Raw genomic sequence first — 10,000 nt, 5'->3', positions numbered from 1 at the left:
CACACATGCACATACGCATACTAGTAGCACACACACACACACACACACACACACACACACACACACACACACACACACACACACACACACACACACACACAGACACACACACACACACACACACACACAGACACACACACACACACACACACACACACACACACACACACACACACACACACAGACACACACACACACACACACACACACACACACACACACACACACACGCACGCGCACGCACACACACACACACACACACACACACAAATATGCCTTTTCACTTGCTTTGTTTATTTCTTGCTTTGTATCTGAAAATACTTTATAGCTGTGACCATGGTGACTTGTCCTTTGGAAGACTTCAGAGGACTATCTCCATAACAAAAGGCTAAATCATAAACCATGAGGAAAACACATCTGGACTTCTCTGTAGTCAAGACAGATGTCTCATGAAGACGCTTGTCTCATAGTATACACTAGAGAATCAAGACACCTACCCCATGTAGTATACACTATAGAAACAAGACACAAGTCCCATGTGAATTATGGTATAACATGGCACATATCTCTTGGAGTATACGCTATGTAAGGGTTAATGTTCGGCGAGAAGGTCGCTACCGTGGAATAGCAGCACGACAGAGAGAATCTTTAGACCCCGACGCGGAGCGGAGGGGTCTTGTTCTCTCCGAAGTGCTGCTATTCCACAAAGCGACCGACTCGCCGAAAGTTAACCCGCTTATTATATGGATATACTTAAATGATTCACACATGCGGGGACATTTCTTTAGACCTATTTAATGTTAAGATTGTTGCTGCGCAAAACAAAACAGTGCCGTTGTGGAACACCGCTAGGCAACAGCTAGGTAGGCTAGCCAGGACAACAGGTGTTGTCTATCACAGCAGCTGATTAGAGTGACAAAAGACCGGACCCCCTGCGGAGTGATATGAAACATTCGCTTTAGCCACTGACTTGTATACAAGCCAGTGGCTTTAGCAGTGAACGTCTTGTTGCCATTGACAGCGGTAGCCAGGACAACGGGTGCTGTCTATCACAGCAGCTGATTAGAGTCTTGTTGAAAAGTCGCTTTAGCAGTGAAAAGTCTTGTTGCCATTGACAGCGGTCTGTTATAGACCAACCCGTCCGTTATCGAAAAATAACAGACGTCCGAACGTTGGGGGGCCCCGTTGAAATGAATGGAGCATTCGACAGATGACGTCACAACCATATAATAAAATAAAATAGACACATACCTAATCTACAGTCTAATAATACACGTCTCATCTTGTCTACTCTAGACATAGAGTTACCATTACAATTTACCATTTACCATTTTAGTAGTAAGTAAGTAAGTAGCCAATTGGAGCCAATTTTGGTCCCCTAGGGGAAATTCTTTCTCTGCACTTTATCCCATTTGCACTAGTGAATCACATTGAAGTACACCCACTAGTCCGTAGCAGTGGGCTGCCTGCTGAGCGGCGCCCGGGGAGCAGTGTGGGGGTTAGGTGCCTTGCTCAAGGGCACTTCAGCCGTGGTCCAGTCGGGCATTGAACCGGGAACCCTTGGGTTGCCAGTCCAGTGCTCTAACCACTGAGCCACGACTGCCCCCAATTTACAGGTAGACATATGTCCCATGACAAGGAGACCATACTCCATGTCTCATGCACATTTGTCTCATGGAGTATACGGTATAGACTCAAGACATATGTCTCTACAAAATGGAAATAATATCACTCATATTGAGTGTCTCATCTAGAGTACTCTACTCAGAAACTAGACTCATGGAATACTCCACAGAAACAAGAAACATATCCATGTGGAGTATAGAAACAAGACACATGTCCCATGTAGAATATAGGCCTACAGTATGCTATGGAAACCAGACATGTCTCTACGCTATAGAAACAACAGACATGTCCCATGTGCAGTACTCCATAGAAACAAGACACATTCCATGTAGGCCTACATTACACTGTAGAATCAAGACACATACTATCTCATGGAGTATACGCTATAGACTCAAGACGTGTGTTTTTACCCAATAGAAATAATATGTATGTGTAATATGTGTATGTAACCTTTGGGCTACAAGTCTGATGCCCTAACCGCTTACCCAGGACTGCCCAGTATGTGGATTATACAGTAGAGAAAACAGCATGTTGTCCAGCATTATGAGTTCAGAATGAGTATTATTTACCTACTAACAAGAGTGTCTCATACTCTAGCCATTCTCAACCAGCTCAAAGCCAGCATATAATATTCTGTCTCATAGTGTAGAAGTACGTAACTTTACATCATGCCGACAATAGAAACAAGGATATCTCCTGTGGACCATTTTACAGAAAACAACAACAGTATTGCATTTATATCAATCTGTAGTGAACTCCTGCCCACTCACTCCTTCTCCTCCTTCTTCTTCTTTCTCGTCTCATCTTGAGTGTCTCATCTGGACAACTCTACAGAAACAAGCTAGACATATAGCTCATGTGGAGTGTAGAAACAAGACACACATCCCATATAGAATATACAGTACAGTACACTATTGAAGCAAGACATACTGTATGTCTATTTGGAGTACTGAAACACGACACATGTATCACATGGAGTATACAGCTATTGAAACAAGACACATGTCCCATGTCCACTATGGAAACAAGACACGTGACTCATCTGGAGTATACGCGTCTACGGTATGACTGTGTGTGTGTGTGTGTGTGTGTGTGTGTGTGTGTGTGTGTGTGTGTGTGTGTGTGTGTGTGTGTGTGCGTGCGCGAGCGCGCATGTGTGTGTGCATGCGTATATGAGTATACGCCTGCACTGTATAGAAACAAGCATGTCCCAGCTGGACTATAGCCTATTATAAAGACAAGATGCGTGTGAAAAACTCCAACTCCCATTGTTGTTGTGACACAGCACTCCAGTGTTCACTGGACTCAAAAAAATTGCATTTATGCCTCACCCATGCAAGAGGGAAGCCCCCAATGATGCCCCAAAGGACAGGACAGTATCATGCTAAGGGTACCTCAGTCATGGAGGAGGATAGGTGAGAGCACTGGTTAATTACTCCCTCCACCAACCTGGCGGATTGAGAGTTGAACTGGCAACCTTTGGGCTACAAGTCTGATGCCCTAACCGCTTACCCATGAATGCCCATTATGTGGATTATACAGCATGTTGCCCAGCGTTTTGAGTTCAGAATGAGTATTATTCACCTACTAACAACAGTGTCTCATACTCTAGCCATTCTCAACCAGCCCAAAGCCAGCATATAATATTCTGTCTCATGTAGTGTAGAAGTAGGTAACTTTACATCATGCCGACAATAGAAACAAGGATATCTCCTGTGGACCATTTTACAGAAAACAACAACAGTATTGCATTTATATCAATCTCTAGTGAACTCCTGCCCACTCACTCCTTCTCCTCCTTCTTCTTCTTTCTCGTCTTCACAGCTCAAAGTTCAGGTGAAACTAAAGTCAAAATGAAAAATGGATGCCTTACCTGGGCAAGATCCAGAGAAAAAGGTTGAAAACAATAACCAGCCAAGAGTGAGTCAGTTTCCCTGTGAGTGTCTGTGTGTGAGGTTTCAGGAAAAAGAAAAAAAGTGTGAGAAGTAGAAGGCTGTCGCATGTGTTCGTACGTATGTTTAAAAAAAAAAGAAGGAAAAGAAAAGGCAAAGAAAAATCCAGACAAACCTGAAGGATGAAAAAGTAAAGACGTAGAAGAGGACGTAGGAATAGCCTCGCCTTCAGGGCGTGTAGTGTGTGTGTGTGTGTGTGTGTGTGTGTGTGTCTGTGCTTCTGTGTGTGTGTGTGTGTCTGTGTCTGTGTCTGTGTGTCTGTGTGTGTGTGTGTGTGTGTCTGTGTGTGTGTGTCTGTGTGTTTGTGTGTGATGAGAAGAAGGGTGTATACAGAGTTTAAGAATCCACCTCCTCTAAGACATGGGCAAGGCCAAGGGCCTGTTACAGCCTGCTGTACTGTAGGTCTCCATGGCAACGTCTGTGTCAAGGTGCAGTTGATTTCCGTCCTCAGTCCGTGCCTGACTGCCTGAAAGCACTATCCATGGATGATGGCACACGCACGCGCACACGCACGTACGCACATGCACGCACACACACACGCACGCGCACACACACACACACGCACACGCACACGCACACGCACGCACGCAGGCACGCACTCACACACTCACACACTCACACACTCACTTCTTTCTTTTGTGGTGTGTGCCTGTTGCTGATTGTGAAATCCGCAATCAAACCCACATACCCCGTGTTCCCTCGACAGCTGCTCCTGCCTGCTCTTTTTGGTGGAACTGAGAGAAACATGGGGGTGGTTCCCTCGTGTCTCTCTCTCTGCCTCTCTATGTCTCTGTCTCTGTCTCTCTCTCTCTCTCTAACCAAACATTTACTAGTTTGGACAAACTCAGGAATGCCTCTCAGCCGCTCCCTTCTCTTCGCTTTCTACATAATCCAAACACGCAACTCTGTTGTTTACAAACAGGTATGAGCCTTAGCACATACAGTACGTCCGCACGCGGAGACACATGCACATACACACACACACACACACACACACACACACACACACACACACACACACACACACACACACACACACACACACACACACACACACACACACACACACACACACAGAAACACTCACACACACACACACACACACACACACACACACACACACACACACACACACACACACACACACGCACTCACGCTCAGGCCAGCAGCTTGTCCAATTTGTGCAGTATTCCTATCACTGAACAATGTTGCTGCCAATGTTCCTGCCATAGAATATGACACATTGTGGAATCTTCCATTGCTGTGGAACAAGTTTTGTCCTGAAATGCTGAAGAGCTGTGCTGTGTATATGAGCAGCTAGTTCAGTGGTATTGTGGTAATGTGGTATGTCTGGTTTCTCAGATGTTCCAAGAACCTGCTGAGGGGGTATACTGTATAGCAGCAATAAAGATATAAGTTAAATATTGATACTGGAGTGCCGCAGGGGTCCATTTTGGGCCCTCTGCTATTTACAATATATATTAATAATCTTGGTGACAACTTATCAGATGCAGATATTCACTTATATGCAGATGATACTATAATATATTGTTCTGCACCTTCCATGGAAAGCTGCATCTCAAAATTGCAAGAAGCATTTGAAAGAGTCCAGCGCAGCCTTTTATCTTTAAAATTAGTTTTAAATGACAAGAAAACCAAATATATGATCTTTGCAAGGAGCCGAAGGAATATCCCTATTCCACCTCTTCTCACCTTGCAGGGCAGCCCCATCGAGTTGGTTTCCTCTTATAAGTACTTAGGTTTTGTGTTAGAGGAGGACTTGTCTTTTAAGCTTCATGTTAAGCAATTGGTGTCAAAGTTAAAATTAAAGTTGGGGTTTTATTACAGAAACAGTGCTTGTTTCTCACAATCTGCAAGAAGGAAGTTGGTAGAAGCTACATTTTTACCTGTTTTAGATTATGGGGACATTTTTTATAGAAATACCACCAAGGCACTTTTACAATCACTTGACTCTACTTATCACTCTGCTTTAAGATTCATCACTAGAAGAAAGCATTCTACGCACCATTGTGTGTTGTATGACCTAGTAGGCTGGCCATCACTAGATTTTAGACGTCATAAACATTGGCTTTTATTCGTATACAAGGCCTTAGTTGGCCAGCTCCCCTTGTATATACAGAGCCTTTTATCTTTTAGCAGTCAAGGATACAATCTACGCTCAAGTAGCTACATTGTTTTAAATGTCCCCATGATAAAAACTGAATTTGGTAAAACTGCTTTTATTCATTGTGCCCCAACTCACTGGAATGAACTGCAGAAATCTCTTAAGCTTGCTGTTTTTATGTCTGTAGCTGAGTTTAAAACCTATCTTAATGACACTTTTAAATCTGTCTGCACTTGCTTTTAATATTTTAATCTCCTTCTAATGTTGTTTTATGTTTATTATTTTATGGTTTTTATTGTGTAATTTTATCTCTTTATCCATACTGATTTGTTCTGTTTTGTCTGTGTCCTGTCTGTAAATGTAACTTTTATGTGTGCTGCCGCCTTGGCCAGGGCTCACTTGTAAAAGAGAATTTTATTCTCAATGTGATTTTATTTCCCTGGTAAAATAAAGGTAAGAAGAAGAATGACATGGCTTTGACATGACATGACAGGGTCTTCCCTTCTTTCTGTTTGTCTGCCTGTCTTCTTCTCTCTCACACACACACATGTGTGTGTGCGTGTATGCTAGTATCCACATGTAAAATCAAGTCTGCCCCCTCTGAGAGGGTGAATCCTGACAAAGCAGTTCAGTTCCATTTTTCCAATTTTTTACTCCATGTGGGGTAAGGAGCCGTAGATTCAAACATGAAGCATCAGCTCGATCCAGTAATGCTGCATATCCAAGTTTGCAAGTGAGTGCATATTTTGCGGGTGACTCAGTGTCTCAGTGTTCGTGTGTGTGTGTGTGTGTGTGTGTGTGTGTGTGTGTGTGTGTGTGTGTGTGTGTGTGTGTGTGTGTGTGTGTGTGTGTGTGTGTGTGTGTGTGTGTTGAATCAGTCAGATTGAAGGAGGGAGGCCAGAGGAAGGCAGGCTGTTGAGAAAGCTGGGAAAGATACATGAGTGACTGAATGACTAATTGACTAACTAACCAAGCACAGGCATTTATTAAAATGAATAAATCATAATAATTAATTGGAGAAGACAGCTTTCGAGAGAGAGAGAGAGAGAGAGAGAGAGAGAGAGAGAGAGAGAGAGAGAGAGAGAGAGAGAGAGAGAGAGAGACAGAGAGACAGAGAGAGAGAGACGGACAGACAGGCAGACAGACAGACAGACAGATAGAGACAGAGAGCGATACAATCAGGAAAGGATAAAAAGAAAGAGACTAAACATATTGAAGTGAGGTAGCCCCTTAATGCGCGCCATACCTCCAGTGGCACGCGGTAATAGTCATTGAAATGTAACTACCATAGCTCTAGAATACTATGACACAACACAGGCCCTTTAGTAATGCACCACAACTTGGTCATTACCATACTGGTAACAACAAATGTATAAAGCCGCGTCTTAAGGGGTTAAGGACAACAAAACAGTATATATGGGTCATTCTACGTTTCCAGTGCGCTTTTGGCAAACGCAAAATGTCAATTATAAGTTGTTTTTTTTTCAAATAAATGACCTAGATGTTTACATAGTGTATATATTTAAGTTTCCAAACAAACAAATTGCCAAGCTTAATCTTAAATCATTTGATAAATATTCTAATGAAAGCGAACATTTGCTTGATTATTTTGTCAACAGTGTTATGGACAAATACTATGTCATTTCAAACATATATAAAAATACTACAGAGTTGAAACAACATACGTTTGAAAGTGCTTATGTCCCTTAACAATAATGTTGTCATTAACTCATTGGCTGCCAGCCATTTTCATAAAAGAGTAACCCAGAGTGCCAGAGATTTTTCAGCATTTTGGGTGTTTTTTGGAGGCTCACAGAAAATTGAGTTCTGTGTCTATGTCAACACCATACCTATCAAAACACAGATTAGACGCTCATCTGTCATCAGAAAAAAACGGTGTCTCTCTACCCCTTTCCGTTCTTTCATAATCATCTGTTGAAAATAAGTGGAATTCGCCAAAATGCTGCTTTCTAGCCAAAAAGCTGAGAAAACGCCATTTGAAGTTGACCTATAATTGCAAGTGTTTTTGCTCATAATGACACCGTCCTAACAACTCCAAACCTATCAGATGCTATTACAGAGTCTCCTGTCATCTGTAGCCAGAACAAAAGATCGTTTGTATGGTCTTTTCAACCTAATAATGTACTGAAATATAACGGGGTGGGCTTGAAAACAAGAGTGTTTTGGTTTGTTGCTGGCGCGCACAATGGATCATGACAGCAGGTGCATGTATCTCATGTGAAATACTAAACTCACAGAAATACTGTCTCATAGTCCCTCTGTTTAGCCTGTAGTCCTCTCGTTGGGGAACAAATCACAGCTGATTTGTTTCCTCCTGTACCATGTGAACTGAGAGACAGGCAGGCAGGCAGCACAACTTAGCTTACTGCTGCTTCTTTGGCAGAGCGGACAATTTGCAGATTGATGATTACAGTCATCATGTTTCTGCTATAGTGATCTTGTCATATATTGTTCAATGAATTTTCTTTTGATAAAGTACTGATCACATATCCAACATTTCACAAGCCGATTGGAGTGGGGAAGGCTAGCTGGTCTGAGGCTAAGTGCAATGCTTTCTCAATGTGAGCTGAATGTATCTGACCAGACACAAAGGCTAGCCTACTCTGTTCCAAGAATCTGCAACCCCCCTGTCTTTTTGATGATACAGTAAGCTGATCATACTATACAGATCCACAACTGCAACTGTAGAATGAGTAAAAATAGTTGACTTACCAAGGCTCCTTTATTTAGGCTTAGTTGTAAGTTGTTAGCGATTTCGTGCTAGCTAGCGTAGCAAACAATAGCCAAACATTCCCAACCGAGGTGACCACTAGTCCCGTGCATTTTCCTGTTAGATGATCTTTTGTACACATCATCCTGATGTTGTGTAGGCTGATCACATTATCCAAAATGAAACAGTTGCCACACAGATCATCTCTGGTTGAACATGGTGTATTTTGGGCAAGCTAGTTACAATGCCTACTAGCTAGATGGCAACAGGGGGGTGTATTTTGATCATGAGAGGAAGTTTTTTTTGTCAGGCTCTGACACTAAAATCAGTGTTAAAATCAGAGGGCAAGAAAGTAGACTACTGTCACAGGTGCTTTACTTTCAAAAATGATTTTGCTATGCTACTTTTGAGATTATAATAGTAAAAAGGGATGTTTTTGTCTTGACATTTCCTCTTGATGTGAGCTAATGCCCTGCCCTGACTGTTCCTAAGGACACTTCTGCCACCTACAGGAACAGTTAGAACATGACTAGAGGCGTGAAATTAATACACAACATAGGTCAGACCGTCCTCAAGGCGTGGCTGTAAAAAAACGCAATTATCGGCGAACGACGTCGAAGGCAGGGGGCGTCACTATTCGAAATGACGTCACTCGACGGCTAAGGCAGCCAATGAGTTAATCTGTGCAACTGATATAGAAAATGTGATTGTTGAGCTTCATAAATAGGATTTTATGATTCCCTGTGATGCAGACTGACACATTTTCCATTATAAATCCCTGTAACGTCTGATTTGAATTTAGTCACACTCCTTACGCAAGACTTCCCTCTCCAGAGATAATCCCTTGTGTCTGTTCATAGGATTTTTCCAACACATACGGGATCAATAGCACAAAAACACTTTCAAAACAGTCAACCGTGTTACTCAACTTTGTTATGGTCAACAGTGCAGGGGGACAAGTCTGCACTTTTTTAGGAGAAAAAACAGAGCAGACAAACCCATCTCCCTAGAACACAAATTATTTTGTTTGTTTGTCTGTCAATATGGAGATAAATTGGCAAAAACATACTCCTCCTCAACTGTCATAGCTGATGCGTAACACCATTGACGGTAACACAGCTTGACATTTCAGCCATTTTTATGGTGTTGTGCTAACTGAGGACCTCAGAAGTTCCACCACAACACCTTAATCAGTTCATGTATTTGTATGCTTTTTATCTGTGTTTTTCTACATGTGATTTCTAATTCAGATTCTAACGAATATGTTGATAGCACAGTTGACAGGCAATTTTCCCGCTATGAGAACATGAAAAAGAATGGATTAAATTATGGAGGGATGGAGCTCAAAACTTACCAAAAAGTCTTCCCATATCCTGCCAAAGAGGTTATGACATCACGTGATGTTATTCGTATGGCCTAAGACCAAACCATTCCTGATTTATGGAGGGGGTTTTAGACCGTGACACGGTTAACAAAGCTTTTTGTGGACACACACAAAATGGCAAATTTCATGTATAATGGAAAGCACAGTGGTCTTTCTGACAGTTTTGTCATATTGTGATGATT

The 10,000-nt window shown here is 42.3% G+C and overlaps 1 protein-coding gene across 1 annotated transcript in view; it reads right to left on the bottom strand.

Annotated features, from left to right (window-relative positions):
- LOC134436121 (gap junction beta-4 protein-like) overlaps positions 1–3,735 on the bottom strand; it is a 21,100-nt gene extending 17,365 nt beyond the window's left edge. The window contains exon 1 of the mRNA XM_063185162.1: positions 3,500–3,735. The gene's annotated coding sequence lies outside the window, so the exon portion shown is untranslated. The remainder of the gene's footprint in view (positions 1–3,499) is intronic.
- Positions 3,736–10,000: the final 6,265 nt, after the last annotated feature.

The sequence above is a fragment of the Engraulis encrasicolus genome, chromosome 20 (genome assembly GCF_034702125.1).
Source record: "Engraulis encrasicolus isolate BLACKSEA-1 chromosome 20, IST_EnEncr_1.0, whole genome shotgun sequence".
Classification (NCBI taxonomy): Eukaryota; Metazoa; Chordata; class Actinopteri; order Clupeiformes; family Engraulidae; genus Engraulis; species Engraulis encrasicolus.
This window is presented reverse-complemented; position numbering and strand designations above follow the sequence as displayed.